Source organism: Caretta caretta, chromosome 7, assembly GCF_965140235.1.
Source record: "Caretta caretta isolate rCarCar2 chromosome 7, rCarCar1.hap1, whole genome shotgun sequence".
Classification (NCBI taxonomy): Eukaryota; Metazoa; Chordata; order Testudines; family Cheloniidae; genus Caretta; species Caretta caretta.
The window spans coordinates 73,629,828-73,649,473 of record NC_134212.1 but is presented as its reverse complement, the minus strand read 5'-3'; the positions used below and the strand labels follow the sequence as shown (position 1 = coordinate 73,649,473).

The following is a 19,646-nucleotide window of genomic DNA, read 5'->3' as shown; positions in this document are numbered from 1 at the left end:
CTGGAACAAGTTACCAGGAGAAGTTTTGGAATCCCCATCACTGGAGGTTTTTAAGAACACATTGGACAAACACCTATGAGGGATGGTCTAGGTATACTTGGCCCTGCCCCAACACAGGAAAATGAACTAGATGACCTCTCAAGGTCCCTTCCAACCTAAATGTTCTTGCTATCCGATACATAAGAGTAGTTGAAACAGGTTAGCCACATCCAAAATGTCCAGTGAGCAAAGTTTAAAACAAACAAAAATTACAATCACAGGTTAAATGGAAACATGTCTGAACAATTCTTTACCTCTGTTTCACTGCTGCCCTTATTTTAATTTGAAGAGGAAGACCGGTTCAAAAAAACAAAAAAACAAATACCTTGTCTATATTTTAACATTATTAAAACTGTAAAACATTTATTTTCCCTATATATGCTGTTTACTTTTAGATTTTCTCAGCCCGGGCACTGATAATGGATCAAGTTATATTTTGTTACAGTAAATTTCAACTGAAGTCCATCTTCCGGTCTGCAAACACAGATATGGAGTGGCAAATGCTATGGGGGATAGGATTAGATGTCTCAGTGATTTTTTTTATTTAAACTTATGGAAAATTGCCATTGATTTTAGGTAAAAATCTGTTCCTATAAATCCTATATTGGGGTACAAAGTTGCCTTGAGAAGAATTTTCCTTTCTTAATAGTTACAAATTTGAAATCCTTTACCACACTGCAAGCTACCACTTATACATACCCGTATTATGGCCAGAAAAATTAATAAGTAACTTTTTATGTGTGTCCTGTACCTGCAAAAATTCTATTCACCTTACTATTCTTTTCCTTTGGATAGTTGCATCATTTTGCTTTCTCTTGAAATTTTTCTTTTTATTTTGGTCTAAATAATTTCTCAACTTAAAATATTTAACTAAGCTTGGCCACAGGACCAGACGGTCTTCCAACCACGTTGTTTCAATAGTCATCTCTAGTAAGAATCCTATTTATATTAATCTCCCTTTCCTGAGGGGGCCAAGTTTTATTTGCCATTAGAACAACCAAATTTTCAGTCTTTGGTCCTGGGCATAAGAAGACTAGAAATACACCATGCTAGGACTTAAAAAGTTTACACTGTTAATGTCACATCTTACAACAACATCCCCTTGAGAATTCCACCTTTACAGTAGTTAATACAGAGGATGACGCAGGATTTACAGATGTTGCTCCTGAACTCTGCTCCATCTTTCATTTCTACTATTTTGCAGGATTAATTTGAAACTGACACCTCTGGCTACTGGTAGAATTAGCATGCTCTGCGATTCTCTCTCCCCCTTCACACCCAACTAGAATCTCCTGGCTGTTGAGCCGTAGCTACTCTCCTTTCACTCTCTAACTCTCATTTTTGTTTCTCCTATATAAATAGTTCAATATTTGCCTCTAATGTTTCATTTTCCCCTCAAGGAGCTGAGTGAATCTGAGGGTTATCCTTATTGCTCCACATGTTTTAAAACAGCAGCAGCAAAGCTTACCAAAATGATTAGTTTTACTATGTTGCTGCTCAGGAACAAGTAACAGCAGAGAAAACTGATCTGTGTCTGAAGACTCAAAGAGACAGTACAGGAACAGTTCATATTTGAAATGCCATCTTCACAACCATAAAGGCTAGAAATAAGATACTAAACTGAATTTTGTAGTAATTGATAACCTACACAGCTCCTACACTCCTGCAAAAATATTGTCATGTCTAAATAATCACAAAAAAATGCTTTAAAAAAAAGCAGCAAGTTACCAAAAGTCATTTAATTGCAGCTACAAAGCTGTACCATATGGTCTAACCTCCTTATATTCCTAATAAAATATACTGGTATTTTCACAGATGCTCTACTGTTTTATCTGAAATTTCTAATAAAAATTTCTAAGACTATACAAGAATATAGAAATTAAAAATCTGTGTTGTGCTACTTGATAAGTTAAATATGAGCTAGTAAACAGTTGAGCATTAAGTGATTACTATTACATGATCAATTCATGACCCATCTTTAAGATTCATAATCAGATTTAAAATATTTTAAACGCTTCATAGAATATTTAAAAACTAATTTAACTTCCACTTATTAATGCTGATTCTCTTCTTGCTTTTCCACTCAGCTTCAACAATATATTTATTAGTTTCACTTTCTGGTTTCTATACCCTAGCACTTTCTAGCTCTCCTACTCTAGCACAATGGTGCAATGTTTGGGCACCAAACAATGCAGACAGTATAAATACAAACAAACTGTTCACTGCACTCTGTTCATTGAAACCCATTTTAAGAACCTTATTCCTGGTCATTTTAAATACTGTTTTCTGAAAAGAAAAGGCCCAACCAGACCTGACTGACTGTCCGTTTTAAAGGAGGAAAGTAGCCCACTTCTCTTTACTTTCTACCCATCGTTTCCCTTCCATAATCAAAGGGAAGAAAAATAGTTTAAACGAGACATACGAAGCGGATGAAATCCCAGGGGAGACACCATCATCCTATGCCTCCATATAGACTCAATGTGTGATGCGGTGTCCCTCCCTTCCCTGCCCTCGCACCTCCGGCCCTTCCACCTCCAAGCAGTAAGAACCGAAGTAGCTGCCCAGAGTGTTTAGTGACGAAGGAGGCTCCCACCCAGCGAACAGGAAGCAGCAGGCTCCGCACCCAACCCGGATTAAGCGCCACCTGCTCCTCTGCACACCAGACAGCAGCGCCTGAAGCCAGCCTCCGACCCACCGGGGGAGGTGGAGAAAGTTCCCTCAACTCCCCTTCCCCCCTCCCCGCAAACTTCCGGGCCCGGCTCGCAGGGAGCTGCGTTGAGCGAAAGTTGCCCCCCTCCTCCCGCGCCCGGACTTCCTAGGCCGCTGGAACTTTCCAGCCTCCTCCGCACTCGCGGTGCAGCCCCCCCCCGCCCCGACAGAGACCAGGCGGCACGGGGTGGGGGGCAGCCGCGCTGGAAGGAGCAACAGGGCCTTTTCCCAGGGCTGGAGGCCTCACAGGCCTCGGGAGCCGGGTAGCCGCCCCGGTCTCTCCCTGCCGCTCGGTACCTACCTCGGTCTCACCCAGGGAGGAAGGAGGCGGCGGGGGACCCCTCTCCTGCTCTCGGCACTTTCCGAACTCGCCCCCGAGAACGCGGCTACCTGGGCTTCCTCGGCCCCGAGTCTCCGCCCGCGGACACGCTCGCCAACGCGACTCCTCCGCGTCCCTCCCCCCAGCGGAGCCTCCCTCGCCGGGGTGGGGGGTGGGCGCTGGCGCTAGGACCCCCGGCGCCGCCTCCTCCGGCGCCGCTTTCTCCGCACCAGGATTATCGCTGCTCTTTGAACAGGGCCCTGGACCATCTCTCCGCCATTTGCCCCCCGCTCCTTCCGTCACTGCGCTTCCCACACTCGGCCGCCTCCCCGCAGCCAATCACATCTCGCCTTACTCAACCGACCCGCACGCCGCGGCGCATGCGCCCCGAAAGGGCGCTGGGACGTCACTGCGCACGCGCGCTCGGGGTGTGCTGGGAGCTGTAGTTTTATAAATTGCTGGGGGAGTTAGGGGAATCTCTTCCCAGCCCCCACCAGTCTCCTGTGCTTTTTCCCCTTGTCATGGGGAGAGCTGGAGGACTGAGCAATGCTCCTATCAATGCTGCCCAAGTCCATCTGTGTGCATGCTGCCGCTCTGGGCATTGCATCAGGCTAAAAGGGAGAGCGGGAGGGTGCTGTGACGCGGCAGGGCTGCTTGGTGGCTGGTGACATTGCAAAAAGAAAAGGAGTACTTGTGGCACCTTAGAGACTAACCAATTTATTTGAGCATGAGCTTTCGTGAGCTACAGCTCACTTCATCGGATGCATACCGTGGAAACTGCAGCAGACATTATATATACACAGAGATCATGAAACAATACCTCCTCCCACCCCACTGTCCTGCTGGTAATAGCTTATCTACAGTGATCATCAAGTTGGGCCATTTCCAGCACAAATCCAGGTTTTCTCACCCTCCACCCCCCCACACACAAACTCACTCTCCTGCTGGTAATAGCCCATCCAAAGTGACAACTCTCTACACAATAAGAAAAGGAGTACTTGTGGCACCTTAGAGACTAACCAATTTATTTGAGCATGAGCTTTCGTGAGCTACAGCTCACTTCACTTCACTGATGAAGTGAGCTGTAGCTCACGAAAGTTCATGCTCAAATAAATTGGTTAGTCTCTAAGGTGCCACAAGTACTCCTTTTCTTTTTGCGAATACAGACTAACACGGCTGTTCCTCTGAAACCTCTCTACACAATGTGCGTGATAATCAAGGTGGGCCATTTCCTGCACAAATCCAGGTTCTCTCACCCCCTCACCCCCCTCCAAAAAACACACACACAAACTCACTATCCTGCTGGTAATAGTTCATCCAAAGTGACCACTCTCCCTACAATGTGCATGATAATCAAGGTGGGCCATTTCCAGCACAAATCCAGGTTTTCTCACCCCCATACACAGACAAACTCACTCTCCTGCTGGCAATAGCTCATCCAAACTGACCACTCTCCAAGTTTAAATCCAAGTTTAACCAGAACGTCTGGGGGGGGGGGGGGGGGGGGGCGGGGTTAGGAAAAAACAAGGGGAAATAGGCTACCTTGCATAATGACTTAGCCACTCCCAGTCTCTATTTAAGCCTAAATTAATAGTATCCAATTTGCAAATGAATTCCAATTCAGCAGTTTCTCGCTGGAGTCTGGATTTGAAGTTTTTTTGTTTTAAGATAGCGACCTTCATGTCTGTGATTGCGTGTTGTGTGGTATGTGGTTGTTGGTGAGTATTTGCTTCAGGTTGGGGGGCTGTCTGTAGGCAAGGACTGGCCTGTCTCCCAAGATTTGTGAGAGTGTTGGGTCATCCTTTAGGAGAGGTTGCAGATCCTTAATAATGCGTTGGAGGGGTTTTAGTTGGGGGCTGAAGGTGACGGCTAGTGGCGTTCTGTTATTTTCTTTGTTAGGCCTGTCCTGTAATAGGTAACTTCTGGGAACTCTTCTGGCTCTATCAATCTGTTTCTTCACTTCCGCAGGTGGGTACTGTAGTTGTAAGAAAGCTTGACAGAGATCTTGTAAGTGTTTGTCTCTGTCTGAGGGGTTGGAGCAAATGCGGTTGTATCGCAGAGCTTGGCTGTAGACGAGACCCAACACTCTCACAAATCTTGGGAGACAGGCCAGTCCTTGCCTACAGACAGCCCCCCAACCTGAAGCAAATACTCACCAACAACCACATACCACACAACAGAACCACTAACCCAGGAACTTATCCTTGCAACAAAGCCCGTTGCCAACTGTGCCCACATATCTATTCAGGGGACACCATCACAGGGCCTAATAACATCAGCCACACTATCAGAGGCTCGTTCACCTGCACATCCACCAATGTGATATATGCCATCATGTGCCAGCAATGCCCCTCTGCCATGTACATTGGTCAAACTGGACAGTCTCTACGTAAAAGAATAAATGGACACAAATCAGATGTCAAGAATTATAACATTCATAAACCAGTCGGAGAACACTTCAATCTCTCTGGTCACGCAATCACAGACATGAAGGTCGCTATCTTAAAACAAAAAAACTTCAAATCCAGACTCCAGCGAGAAACTGCTGAATTGGAATTCATTTGCAAATTGGATACTATTAATTTAGGCTTAAATAGAGACTGGGAGTGGCTAAGTCATTGTGCAAGGTAGCCTATTTCCCCTTAGAATCATAGAATATCAGGGTTGGAAGGGACCCCAGAAGGTCATCTAGTCCAACCCTCTGCTCGAAGCAGGACCAATTCCCAGTTAAATCATCCCAGCCAGGGCTTTGTCAAGCCTGACCTTAAAAACCTCTAAGGAAGGAGATTCTACCACCTCCCTAGGTAACGCATTCCAGTGTTTCACCACCCTCTTAGTGAAAAAGTTTTTCCTAATATCCAATCTAAACCTCCCCCACTGCAACTTGAGACCATTACTCCTCGTTCTGTCATCTGCTACCATTGAGAACAGTCTAGAGCCATCCACTTTGGAACGCCCTTTCAGGTAGTTGAAAGCAGCTATCAAATCCCCCCTCATTCTTCTCTTCTGCAGGCTAAACAATCCCAGCTCCCTCAGCCTCTCCTCATAACTCATGTGTTCCAGACCCCTAATCATTTTTGTTGCCCTTCGCTGGACTCTCTCCAATTTATCCACATCCTTCTTGAAGTGTGGGGCCCAAAACTGGACACAGTACTCCAGATGAGGCCTCACCAATGTCGAATAGAGGGGAACGATCACGTCCCTCGATCTGCTCGCTATGCCCCTACTTATACATCCCAAAATGCCATTGGCCTTCTTGGCAACAAGGGCACACTGCTGACTCATATCCAGCTTCTCGCCCACTGTCACCCCTAGGTCCTTTTCCGCAGAACTGCCGCCTAGCCATTCGGTCCCTAGTCTGTAGCTGTGCATTGGGTTCTTCCGTCCTAAGTGCAGGACCCTGCACTTATCCTTATTGAACCTCATCAGATTTCTTTTGGCCCAATCCTCCAATTTGTCTAGGTCCTTCTGTATCCTATCCCTCCCCTCCAGCGTATCTACCACTCCTCCCAGTTTAGTATCATCCGCAAATTTGCTGAGAGTGCAATCCACACCATCCTCCAGATCATTTATGAAGATATTGAACAAAACCGGCCCCAGGACCGACCCTTGGGGCACTCCACTTGATACCGGCTGCCAACTAGACATGGAGCCATTGATCACTACCCGTTGAGCCCGACAATCTAGCCAGCTTTCTACCCACCTTATAGTGCATTCATCCAGCCCATACTTCCTTAACTTGCTGACAAGAATACTGTGGGAGACCGTGTCAAAAGCTTTGCTAAAGTCAAGAAACAATACATCCACTGCTTTCCCTTCATCCACAGAACCAGTAATCTCATCATAAAAGGCGATTAGATTAGCCTTATTTTTTCCTAGCCCCCCCCCCCCCCCCGGACGTTCTGGTTAAACTTGGATTTAAACTTGGAGAGTGGTCAGTTTGGATGAGCTATTGCCAGCAGGAGAGTGAGTTTGTCTGTGTATGGGGGTGGGGGGGTGAGAAAACCTGGATTTGTGCTGGAAATGGCCCACCTTGATTAACATGCACATTGTGTAGAGAGTTGTCACTTTGGATGGGCTATTACCAGCAGGAGAGTGAGTTTGTGTGTGGGGGGGTGGGGGGTGAGAAAACCTGGATTTGTGCTGGAAATGGCCCAACTTGATGATCACTTTAGATAAGCTATTACCAGCAGGACAGTGGGGTGGGAGGAGGTATTGTTTTATGATCTCTGTGTGTATATAAAGTCTGCTGCAGTTTCCACGGTATGCATCCAATGAAGTGAGCTGTAGCTCACGAAAGCTCATGCTCAAATAAATTTGTTAGTCTCTAAGGTGCCACAAGTACTCCTTTTCTTTTTGCGAATACAGACTAACATGGCTGTTACTCTGAAAGGTGACATTGCAGTATGCAAGTGTGTTGTTTGCTTGGTTGGTTTGTTTCTGGAAAGGTGGGCGACGTTTTAGTGAGACGCTGCTTGTGACTTATCCAGCCTCAAGGTTCAGTGCGGTAGAGACTAACAATCTGGATTGCCTGGCCATGGCAGTTATTTGGCACTGAGGATTGCAATACAAAGTTCTCAACCCACTGGGTTGAATAACTGAAACTCAAGTTCCTTCCTTCTCTGAAGGCCTTTGACTGGTTTGGAGCATCCTACTAATGCTTCTCCTGGATCCTGCTCAAGTTTGTGAAATTTGTAAAAGCAACAAGTTCCAGTGTGCAGCTCTGCTGCACTGGCTTGATATTAAAGGGACTTAGACAAGTTAAAAATCATATGTTTGGACTACGGGTAAGTAATAATACATGGCTCTTAGATGGTCTTTTTCATCAGTAGATTTGAGAGTGCTTTACAAAGGAGGTAAGTACTATCCCCATTTTACACATGAAGAAACTGAGCACAGGGAGGTCAAGTGACTTATCCAAGACTACCCAGCAGACAAGTGGTACAGCTGGAAATAGAGTCCCAGGCCGGTGGCCTATCCAGTAGGTCAGTGGTTCTCAACCAGGGGTACATGTAGGGTTGCCAGGCGTCCGTTTTCTATCAGAACGCCCGGTCAAAAAGTGATCCTGGCGGCTCCGATTGGCGCTGCCAACCAGACCATTAAAAGTCCTGTTGGGGGCCTGGGGCTAACTCTGCACAGCTCCTGGAAGCAGCCACCAGTTCCCTGCAGCACCTAGACACACGGATGGCCGGGGAGGCTCTGCTCGCTGCCCCTGCCCAAAGGGCCAGCTCCGCAGCTCCCATTGGCCAGAAACCGTGACGAATGGGAGCTGTGGGGGCAGTGCCTGCAGTGCGAAAGCAGCGTGCGGAGCTTCCCCTGGCCACCTGTGCATGCAGGGGCTGCAAGGACCTGGCCGCCAATTTCTGGAAGCCGCAGTAAGCACCTCTGGGACTCTGCGCCCCCTCCCGCACCCCAACCCCCTGCCACCTCCCGCACCAAAACTCCCTCCAACACCCCAAACCCCTTGTCCCCAGCCCCACCCCAGAGCTCAAACCCCCAGGTGGAGCCCTCACCCCCCTTCTGCACTCCTGCCTCAGCCCAGAGTCCCCTCCCGCACCCAAACTCCTTCCCAGAGCTCACCCCCAACACCCTGCCCCCTCCTGTACCCCAAACCCCTCATCCCAGCCCCATCCCAGAACGTGCACCCCCAGCTGGAGCCCTCACTCCCTCCTACACCCCAACCCCCTGTCTCAGCCCAGAGCCCTCTCCTGTAACCTGAACAACTCATTTCTGGCCCCACCCAGAGCCCGCACCCCATCCTGGAGCCCTCTCCCACACCCCAAACCCCTCATCTCTGGCCCCACCCCAGATCTCTCAACCTCCTCCCGCACCCTAACCCCCTTCCCCAGCCTGATGAAAGTGAGTGGGGGTGGGGAAGAGCAAGTGACGGAGGGAGTGGGGATGGAGCAAGCAGAGGTGGGGCGTCAGGGAAGTGACGGGGATCTCCGGTTTTGTGCAAGTAGAAAGTTGGCAACCCTATGTACATGTACCTCTGGGGATACAGAAGCCTTCAAGGGGACACATCAACTCATCTAGATATTTGCCTACTTTTACAATAGACTACATAAAAAGCACTAGCAAAGTCAATACAAACTAAAATCTCATACAGACAAAATGAGAAAGTAAGCAATTTTTCAATAATAGTGTGCTGTGACACTTTTCTATTTTTATGTCTGGTTTTTGAAAGCAAGTAGTTTTTAAGTTAAACTCGGGGTACGTAAGACAAATCAGACTCCTGAAAGGGGTACAGTAGTCTGGAAAGGTTGAGAGTCGCTGCAATAGGCCATACTGCCTCTTCCAAAGTTTGTGAAATTGCCTTAAACTTAGGTCATTAAAACTGAAAAAAGTAAAGTTAAGCACTGAAGTAACTTTTCACAGTGTCTTGGCTTTAATCAGTTTCCACTGTTTGCATAGATCTTTCACACAGCAATAGGACAAAAAAAATCACTTTTAAAAATGGGAAATTGCAATTGCAAAATGAACAACTAGCAGGAGGACTCAGACGGTGGCACTCAGAAGTTTCTGAGCCTAATTTTAAATAATCTTCAGACGTCAACTATATTTCAAGTTGATGGTGTCTCTTGAAGGCTGTAGCAAATAGTGCAAACTTTAAGATTTTATGTTTGTCAGTCTTTCTTCATTGCTCAAGCTGTTGCAGAAACAACTTAATGGCATCAATTAATAGAGCAGTTGAGCCACATACCTCTGTGCACTATGTTAAATGTATGTATAGTAGTATTTACAAGATGTGCAGCAATGTGAAATCATGTATTTGAGGGAAAGGGTTGGTTTCCCAGTCTAAGACTAAATTTAAATTTGGTTAATCTGGAGTTACAATTTAGAGTACATAACGGTCATTTAAGGGTAAATAATCGTACAATAATTTTATAGTTATCAAAAAATAGCATTAGAAACCCAGTATATTCAGAGTTAAGACTAAAGTTAAAAAAAACAATCTTTGAAAGTATGGAAATGCAGGACTTGTCTACACTACTGTGCAGGGTCGATCTAAGTTACACAACTTCAGCTACGTGAATAACATAGCTAAAGTCGATGTATATAGATCAACTTACCACGGTGTTTTCACTGCGATAAGTCGACAGCTGCCACTCTCCCGTTGACTCCACTTGAGCTTCTTGTTCTGGTGGAGTACCGGATCGCAGTGGGAGAGCGCTCAGCAGTAGATTTATCGCGTCTATGACGAGATAAATTGACCCCTGCTGGATCGATCGCTGCCCACTGATCCGGCAGGTAGTGTAGACAAGCCCACAGTTAAGGCACCCAAACAACCTTAACTCTACCTCCAGAGTGGTGACCTGAGAAAAAAATAAGGAGATGGTCTTATAGATCCATAACAAATTCATCTAATTAATTAAAATATTGTAATGCTTGATTCTTAATTATGCAGTGATTGTACAAACTCCAACTGTACGTACAACTACACACACAGTCCACAGAAGCAAAGTTCCAGTGAGAAAAAAAGCATGACAAAGGTCATCACTGCACATTCTTCATCAAAACTCCATTTGCCACTAATACCACAAGTACCAATAAAAACAGAGCATAGGTATTGATGTATATGTATCGCTAAGGTCTAGCTCATGATACTAAAACACTGTAGAGGAAACATCAGTGTGGTGACAACACATTCACTTACAACTTGTCATATATGCAAGTCTGTAGAGTGGTCTCCAAATGTAAGACTTCTGCTTTTATAAATGGCAGATTTCTAAACTTTTTATGAGAAAGAGGACAAAAGGGGAAAAGAAAAGATGACAGTGGTATGATATTGAACTGCTACAGTGGGTTTTATAAATTTAAAATATCTACAGCCATAGCCTGTTAACATGTGAACTTCTCAAACTCCTTAGAAAAAGTCTTTGAACCAACATTTTTTATAATATAGGTACCTGATCTTGCAAACCCTCAGCAGCTTGAATAAGAGTTTTCCAGATCAAGCTCTATATATGAAGGAAATAAGGAAAGATTGGAGTCAAACAAACAATGAGTTTCAATTTAAAAATTGTCAGCAATGGAGAATCCATCACAACCCTGTATACATTGATTACTATCACGGTTAAAAAAATTGCACCTTATTTCCAGTCTGAGTTTGTCTAGCTTGAGCTTCCAGCCATTGGATCATGTTATACCTTTCTCAGCTAGATGGAAGAGCCCATTATTAAATATTTTTGTCCCATGTAGATACTTGCAGACTGTAATCAAGTCAGCCCATAACCTTTTTGTTAAGCCAAATCGATTGAGCTCTTTACCACTATAAGGCATTTAAATAAAAAGGTTGTGGTCATTTATACCTATAAAGCGGGGGGGAGAGAGCTCAGTGGTTTGAGCATTGGCCTGCTAAACCCAGGGTTGTGAGTTCAATCCTTGAGGGGACCATTTGGGATCTGGGGCAAAAATTGGGGATTGGTCCTGCTTTGAGCAGGGGGTTGGATTAGATGACCTCCTAAGGTCCCTTCCAACCCTGGTATTCTGTGATCCATTTTTCTGGTTAGTAATCTTGTATCAAAGCTGCTAATTTATGTGTTTAAAATTCAAGGGCCTAATATTGACACCTGTTATGTGGTGACTGGCCCTTTAAGGGGAGATGGTTCCAGCCTAGGGTTGCCAGCTCTGACTGAAGCTATTCTGGGAGATTTTTTTCCCCAACACGACGTTATGTCATTTTCTTACAATATCCTATTAAAATCTCCCAGATTGCTTTCAATAGTCACTGGGAGATTGATGCAGATTCTGAGAGACTCCCGGCCAATCCTGGAGGCAACCCTAATCCACCCCACCTGTCACACAAATAGCTCACCTCCCCAAGTGGAGAAAATGAGCAAACTCACATGACAGACAAGTTACGGGTGACTAAATCAGACCTTCTGTGGGTAGAAATAAGACAGAAAAGCCTGTGGGAAGTTAAGAGGGAGACTCTAGGTAGGAAGTGGGGTTGATACAGCAAGGAAAGATTTGAAAAGGCTGAGAAAAGATGATAGACCTTCTGGGAGGAGTGTTTGTGTGAGGTTGAAACGAGGGTGAAAGTTTTGTTTGTTTTAGAGTTGTATTACCTGGAAGGAGTGGACTTTTCTTTTATGATTTAGCTGAAGGACCAAGTCAGTGCCGCAACCAAACCAAACTGGAAGGTCCGGAGCTGTAACCCGACTGAGTAGAAACTCTCCTAAAGCCAGACTGGGTAGGTGGTCTACGACAATATCTAACCTATAATTAATTTTAGAGACTGTTGAATGAGCTTTCTTTAAATACTAACGGTGAGTAATTAAAGTTAGTTTTATAACTGTATTTGATCATTACTTGCTCTAGGACTTATCAGGAGTGGAAGGACGCAGTATAAGTACCAAATAACAAATTACTCCTTGATCTTGTAATGAGCTCTATGCAGGAGGAGGCTGCTACCTCCAATGCAGATTCTCCTTGACTGTCATCTGGCTCCATACAGGCCTAGCAGGTATTGTAACATCAGGGCCTTACTTCTCTGAGCCAGAAAATGTAAGGAAAATATTCAGAGTACTAGAGATGATGCTGCCTAGGAAGCTGTTGTATGTCTGAAACCAAAGGTAGTGATTCTGGAGTCTCTTAGAAAGTGGTACAGCAGAAGAATTACAGATATAAGGAAGGTGATTGGCTATAAAATGTTTTAAAACAACCCCCTTTTTAAAGCTGCCATGTCCTTGAGACCCTGTGAACTATGTCCATTTTTCCAATGGCATTTCTAGTCTCTGAAATCCCACACTTTGCATTCTAAGGCATCACAGCTTCATTATCTAGGCAGGCATTCGCATGACTGATGGAGGATAAGTTTAGACTAAAATAAGATGACTGCCTTTTTTTTTTAAGACATTCAGCAGATAAAGATAGGGCTAACTAATTAAAATAAGTTATCATTAAAGAATTTAAAGTTTTTTTTAAGAGTAAGCGTAAAATTTTCAAAAGCACCCAGTGACTCACTGACTTCCCATGGGACTTAAGTGCCAAGTTCGTAAAGTTACTTTGGGTAACGTTTTCAGATGTGCCAAAGTAACATAGGTCTGAACATACTAACCCATAATGTTTGCGTTGTATCTGGGTAGTCTCAAAGAGGTGGGTACAAGCAGAAGGAAAATATAAACTATATCATATCTACTTTCTTTGGCAGTGAGGGGGAAAAGTGCCAGGATTTAACAGGGAGGGGGTATTGTTTCATGGTCTCTGTGTGTATATACTGCAGTTTCCACGGTATGCATCCGATGAAGTCAGCTGTAGCTCACGAAAGCTCCTGCTCAAATAAATTGGTTAGTCTCTAAGGTGCCACAAGTCCTCCTTTTCTTTTTGCGAATACAGACTAACACGGCTGCTCCTCTGAAACCAGGATTTAACATGTATCTTATTCCTTCTGCAGTTAGTGGAACTCCATGGCTGAAAGTAGTTGTCTCTCTTTATTGTAAGACATCTTGGCATTGAGTTTCCCCTCTATGAGGAAATGGATGGGAAGCAGGGAGCTCTTCCTGGCTCTTCCTCCATCAGAGGATCAGATGCTTTTCTTGGAAGGCCAACAGATGGTCTCTGTGTCACCCCCATGCTAAACTAGTGTCTCTAATGGTTATCATAAAGACAGAAACTAATGAAGAGAGAAGCTCAAATGTGGCTAATCCACCCTGGCACTCTCCAAAGGTCTTCAAACTCTGTGCCAAGATGTTTGCTCTGGGGTGCAATATGGTCTGTACAAAAATAAAATACAGCTGTTTCCAAATGTGGAGCCATTAACATAAGCTGAAAAGAGATCTTGTTTCAGTTTAAACTTTCCTCCAAAAGAAGAGGGAGGCAGTGCTGCTCTGTTGCTGGACAACAGCAGGGAGTTTTTTGGGGCGGGGAAAGATGGAGACCAAATATGCTTTTTGTTGCCATCAAGGATACATCGTTTGTAGATGTGTCTAGTAGTCAGAACTAGCATGTGACAGATAACAGCTGCTACTTCACAGGAGTGACAATTTAGGGGAGAGCAGATGACTATGTACAGTTCCCAAACTTTCTGGCTAGTAAGCAGAGTGCAGATTTAACTAGGGTTGGATAACCAGATGTCTTGTAGTTTGCTGGCTGTGAGCCCAGTAATCCTACCATATTGTCTAAAACTTCAGTATTAGTAGCATGAACAACTCCATATACACCCCCCAAAAAACCCTTCAAGGCAGGCATTCCCTCTGTGGTGAGGGACAAAAAATTACTCAGGAGACATTTCTCATTATTCCCAGTAGGTCAAACCTGTCAGCTCCCATTGGTTCAGAGATACCCTGTAGCTTCAGTCTCCCTCTCCTTTCTGTGTTTTTTTCCCCTCTTTTGTCTCTCTCATCCTGGCCACTGTTCATCTCTCATACAGTCTGCAGCTTCCTATGAACTGCCCCCCTCTGTGTTCTCCCCAAAAGGGATTGGGAGAGGGGGAGGTTGGAAGGTCCTGTTGCTCTCGCTTTACTCCCAATTTTCACTCCCAACAATCTTCAGGGTCCAGTTAGAGCTAGCTGAAAAAACAGGTAAAAAAATTCTATCAATTAAAAAAAATTTAATTTAATTTAATTCTTTCTTTTTGACCAGCTCTAGTTCCAGCATTCTACCTCTTCTCCTGTGATCAGAATAATCCAAAACCCAGGGAAATCCTGGCCCCATTGAAGTCAATGAGAGTTCTACCATTGACTGACTCTCTCTCTCTGAAACAGTGTTGAAAATAGAGATGCCCTGTCTATGCTAGCATATTAATGACTTTCGGAACCAGTTGGGGGTCTCATTTTTAGCAACAATTCAATTTCCTATTGTCTGCAGTTCTTAATAATGTGTTAGTTACTCTAGTTGAAAACATGCTAGAATAACAGGATCAAGCAGAATGATACTTAAATGGACAGCAGAATATTAGAGTATGATTTGTGGATGCTGCAACCAACATATGAAAAAGGTTGATTTCTGGGAAGAAAGCAGTGGCATTGTGGAGAATTCTGCATATCGCCTTTGACCAAACCCCAGGAAAAGGGACTAATTGGGGTTTGAAAAGGGAGAGCTTGATACAGTTTTTGACAATGTACAGCCTAGTGTAGCTATTTCAGCATGTGAAAGAGCTGATCTGAGGCATTAACAACATAATACAGTAAAGCTTAATAATGTAATGCTTAAAATGAAGCATCACTGACTGGAATAAAGCATGAGTTACAGGGAACACAGCATGTGGCTACATCGCTGTGATAAATAAGTGATTCAAATCATGGCACTACTTAGTCAGATCCAGGCATCAAGCAGAGAAATATTGTGTTCCTCCACCTTCTTTCTGCAGCGTGCACACTCATCTGTTGCAAGCGTGCCAATGGCAGCATCCTTTCCACTAAAGAAAAGCCACTGAAAATACTGGTTCTACTAGATGAGCCAACAGCAGTTGGCTAACATCTGAGGCTAACTTGCTATTGGGCATCAGATGTTTGTTCAGAACAGTCTTTTTCTAGGAGTTCAAGTCTACTGGAAAAAACAGGTGTCAAATCCTAGTGGAGAGAAGACACTGGTAGTTTTGACCTCAAAACACATCATTGAGGTCAACACTATACCCCCACCTGGGGTTTACCTCAACTTACTGCAGTGAGATTGAAAACTACCTGTCCTGTGTCTCCATTAGGATTTTACAGCAGTTAGTTACCTTGATGTAAAAATCATATCTATTTTTTCAGTGAAGACATAGGCTCCCTTAAGTGTGATCCTTCCAGGTTAGGGTTTAGGCTATTTAGCAGGGTAAAAGGGGAGGTTTCTCTGTATGTATTGTGGAGTTAATAGAGGACTACAGTCTCTGATATAATCTGTTGCTTTTATCAAAAATAAATTTACTCTTAAAAACTCTTGGTATTCCTCTACAAGTGTGTGAGTCGGCGGGGGGAGCAGGTTTTGGCACTACTGAAATTCAGTCTTCACTGAGTCAATCCTTAATGCAAGCCGAAGAGATACGTTTTCATATAAAGTTGAAAACAATATAGTGCACATGCAATAAGCAATTGCTTTTTAAACTTCATTCTTGTAATGAGCTAGCTGCTGTGTGTACCACTGCCTTGTTCTATTCTTCCACCTGTAACGAGGGAGCTGGACATGATGTTACTGACTGGAAACTGCTGTGTGTATTCCCTGTGTTTCCTTCTCTTTTTAATTAGAATGTATGTGCATGGCACATACTAAACAACGTAGTTCTTTGTCCCCTTTGTCCGTTAGCATGGGTTATGTGTGTACATCTAGAGAGATACATGCCATATTCATTCAATTTCTTGCTGTTTTTCATAAAATATTGTCTTTTCCTTTGCATTTCTTCAGTATTTGCTTTTTCCTAAAAACTGTGTCCACTCGCAGTTCCTGAACAGTCATCTCCCAGCAGTCAGAAAACATTTGACCATAACTTGACTCGACATAGTGCAACAGAATTACTCCATTTAGAGCAATACATATGCTTCTGCAGGGGTGTGTGTGTGAAGTAACAAGTGGCAATGATATAAACTATAGCGAGAAAAGCAGTCCAGAAGCAGTTGAAATCTGAAGTATTGAGGGTAGCTCGATGGCTTTGTGCCTCAGCCTCATGGCAAAATTAACCCACCAATTAGCAAATTAAGCTGATAAAATGAATATTAAAAAATAATTGCATCAAGATTTTCCGGCAATGAGGGAAGAGGCAGCAGAATAGAGCATGAACATTAGTCAGTGTCTTCATTAATGCCAGGCTAGAAAACAGGCCGAAACAAATTATGCATCTAGCTGCTTCACCCTTTATCCTAATTACAATGCCATTGCCACAAAGAAAGCTGCAACCTGTGCTGCATATTGCACAAGTGCCTAGTCAACATAGCATGTTGGTGCCAATTCTGCAGTCACTCTGAATTTAACAAGGTTCACTGTGTATGCTCTTACCAACAGCGTATATACTGGTCAAAGATCATCCCATTGTGTGCAGTATAAATATCCACTAATGGGTGCTGGCCGAATAATTTAGAATTGTATTGGAAGAAGATAGCAAAAGGTCAAAAAACAACCTGAAAGGATGAGATCACCATGTATTGATTGGCTGCTTGGACTTTCCGAACAAGCGAACCATTACTGGAGCAAGCTGCTTTCAGAGATGAAAGAACAGACAATGCATGTGATGGGTATCCTAATGGTATATTGTACACCTGAAATATTGCAATGGCCTGATCATACTTCAGATTTTCTAGTGTGTCTGTAATTCTGAATGCATGACACACATGGACCTACAACAATAAAGCAAAACGTTCACATTATAGTCATGTATACATAAACATTTTGAAAGGGGTTGCGGGAATGTACAGTGCAAAGAGTAAATATACTCGAACCATTGTAACCAACTAACGTCTACTTGGTGCTTTTCACAAAGTATAGACTTTTCACCTTGTCTGAAGAACCATAATCAGACCTGTTCCAGGAAGAGTTTAGGATACTGAACTGCCCTTTCTCTTCTGTCCTTCTATCTACAGTATGTTAACCTCCTTGAACGACATAACAGGTCTGTACAAAAGGACCACAAGGTTTTGCTTGGTGTTTGCTGTTTGAAAATTCTGTGTGACACATCGCTAGAACACAGGGACACAGCCACTCTTTTGATAGTCATAGTTAAACTTCAAAAGGGCAGTGAAGGAACTTAATTCATTTGAACAAGGAAAAGGTATTGCCCCACGTTCTTCCTCAGCGTAGGCCCCAACAGTATTCAGCAAATTGAGATTAATGTTCTCCTTTTTATTTCTAGATATGATCCAAGATGTGAGACCAATCAAATACGTCCAGCTCTTTATTAAAGAAATATCTCTATGACAAAGGTACAATTAAGTTTTTTCCATGCCCTTCTTTTCAGGGTATTTTAGTTTTATTCTTTTAAAAATAAGCAACTTCTAATCTTTGGGAAAATTAGCACCTGACATCCTTGGAAAATAGGCATTTTCTGTTTATTCCCACAACCAGGTGCAGCAGCGATGCCAAGAGTGGAAGCTTTACTGTCAACATGTTTTATCTGTGGCCTCTAAGGATCAGGTCTCTGGGTGAGAGTGCAGCTCTCTGCTGCATTTCATCTTTGGCCTCTCTGCTGAAACTTTCAACCTGGGTACCAATGGACATGAAGGTTTTGGGGTGCAGTTTGTTTTGTTTTTAATATGTAAACACCTGACAATTGTGTGTTAGATAGGTCAGTGGTTCTCAACCAGGGGTCCGGGGCCCCCTGAGGGGCCATGAGCAGGTTTCAGGGGGCTGCCAACCAGGGCCAGCATTACACTTGCTGGGGCCTACAGTAGAAAGCCAAAGCCCCACCGCATGGGGCTGAAGCCCAGGGCCTTGAGCCCCGCCACCCGGGGCTGAAGCTGAAGCATGAGCAGTATAGCTTCGTGGGGCCCCCTGTGGCATGGGATCCCAGGCACCTGCCCTACTTGCTACCCCCTAACGCTAGCCCTGGCTTTTATACGCAGAAAACCAGTGGATTTGTAAACCTGTTAAAACTTCCTAAACAAAGATATAGGTTTTTTTTTTAAAAAATCAGTGATTTGGAAGGCCAGAGGTTCTGGTTCTTAATTTTTTCTGGTGTATCTTCTGTATCTTGATATACAAAGTTGCCCAGATGTTTCCCTATAAAATAAAGGGGCAACTGGCTTGAAATTTGTGTGTTTTGGGTAATAATATCCTCTTCTGGCCTGCAGTGACAGCTAGTGGTAAGTAAGGAGCATAGCAGACATTTCCTGAAAGTGTAGAGCCTTTAATTCATGTGTCTCTGCCCTTTGGATCGTTAACAAACTTACTGTGACAGGTTTCAGAGTAGCAGCCCTGTTAGTCTGTATCCGGAAAAAGAACAGGAGTACTTGTGGCACCTTAGAGACTAACCAATTTATTAGAGCATAAGCTTTCGTGAGTTACAGCCCACTTCATCGGATGCATAGAATGGAACATAAAGTATATATACACACACACACACACACACACAGAAGTTGCCATACAAACTGTGAGTGGCTAATTAGTTAAGATGAACTACTATCAGCAGGAGAAAAAAACTTTTGTCATGATAATCAAGATGGCCCATTTAGACAGTTGACAAGAAGGTGTGAGGATACTTAAGGAAATAGATTCAATATGTGGAATGACCCAGCCCCTCCCAGTCTCTATTCAAACCCAAGTTAATGGTATCAAGTTTGCATATTAATTCAAGCTCAGCAGTTTCTCCTTGGAGTCTGTTTTGAAGCTTTTCTGTTGCAAAATTGCCACCCTTAAATCTTTTACTGAGTGGCCAGAGAGGTTAAAGAGTTCTCCTACCGGTTTTTGAATGTTATGATTTGTGATGTCAGATTTGTGTCGATTTATTCTTTTGAGTAGACACTGTCCGGTTTGGCCAATGTACATGGCAGAGGGGCATTGCTGGCACATGATGGCATATATCACATTGGTAGATGTGCAGGTGAACGAGCCCCTGATGGCGCGGCTAATGTGATTAGGTCCTGTGATGGTGTCACTTGAGTAAATATGTGGACAGAGTTGGCACCGGGCTTTGTTGCAAGGATAGTTTCCTGGGTTAATGTTTTTGTTG

At 43.9% G+C, this 19,646-nt stretch overlaps 1 protein-coding gene across 1 annotated transcript in view; it reads right to left on the bottom strand.

Annotated features, from left to right (window-relative positions):
- Positions 1 to 3,386, bottom strand: part of WAPL (WAPL cohesin release factor) — a 126,879-nt gene extending 123,493 nt beyond the window's left edge. The window contains exon 1 of the mRNA XM_048857106.2: positions 3,050 to 3,386. The gene's annotated coding sequence lies outside the window, so the exon portion shown is untranslated. The remainder of the gene's footprint in view (positions 1 to 3,049) is intronic.
- Positions 3,387 to 19,646: the final 16,260 nt, after the last annotated feature.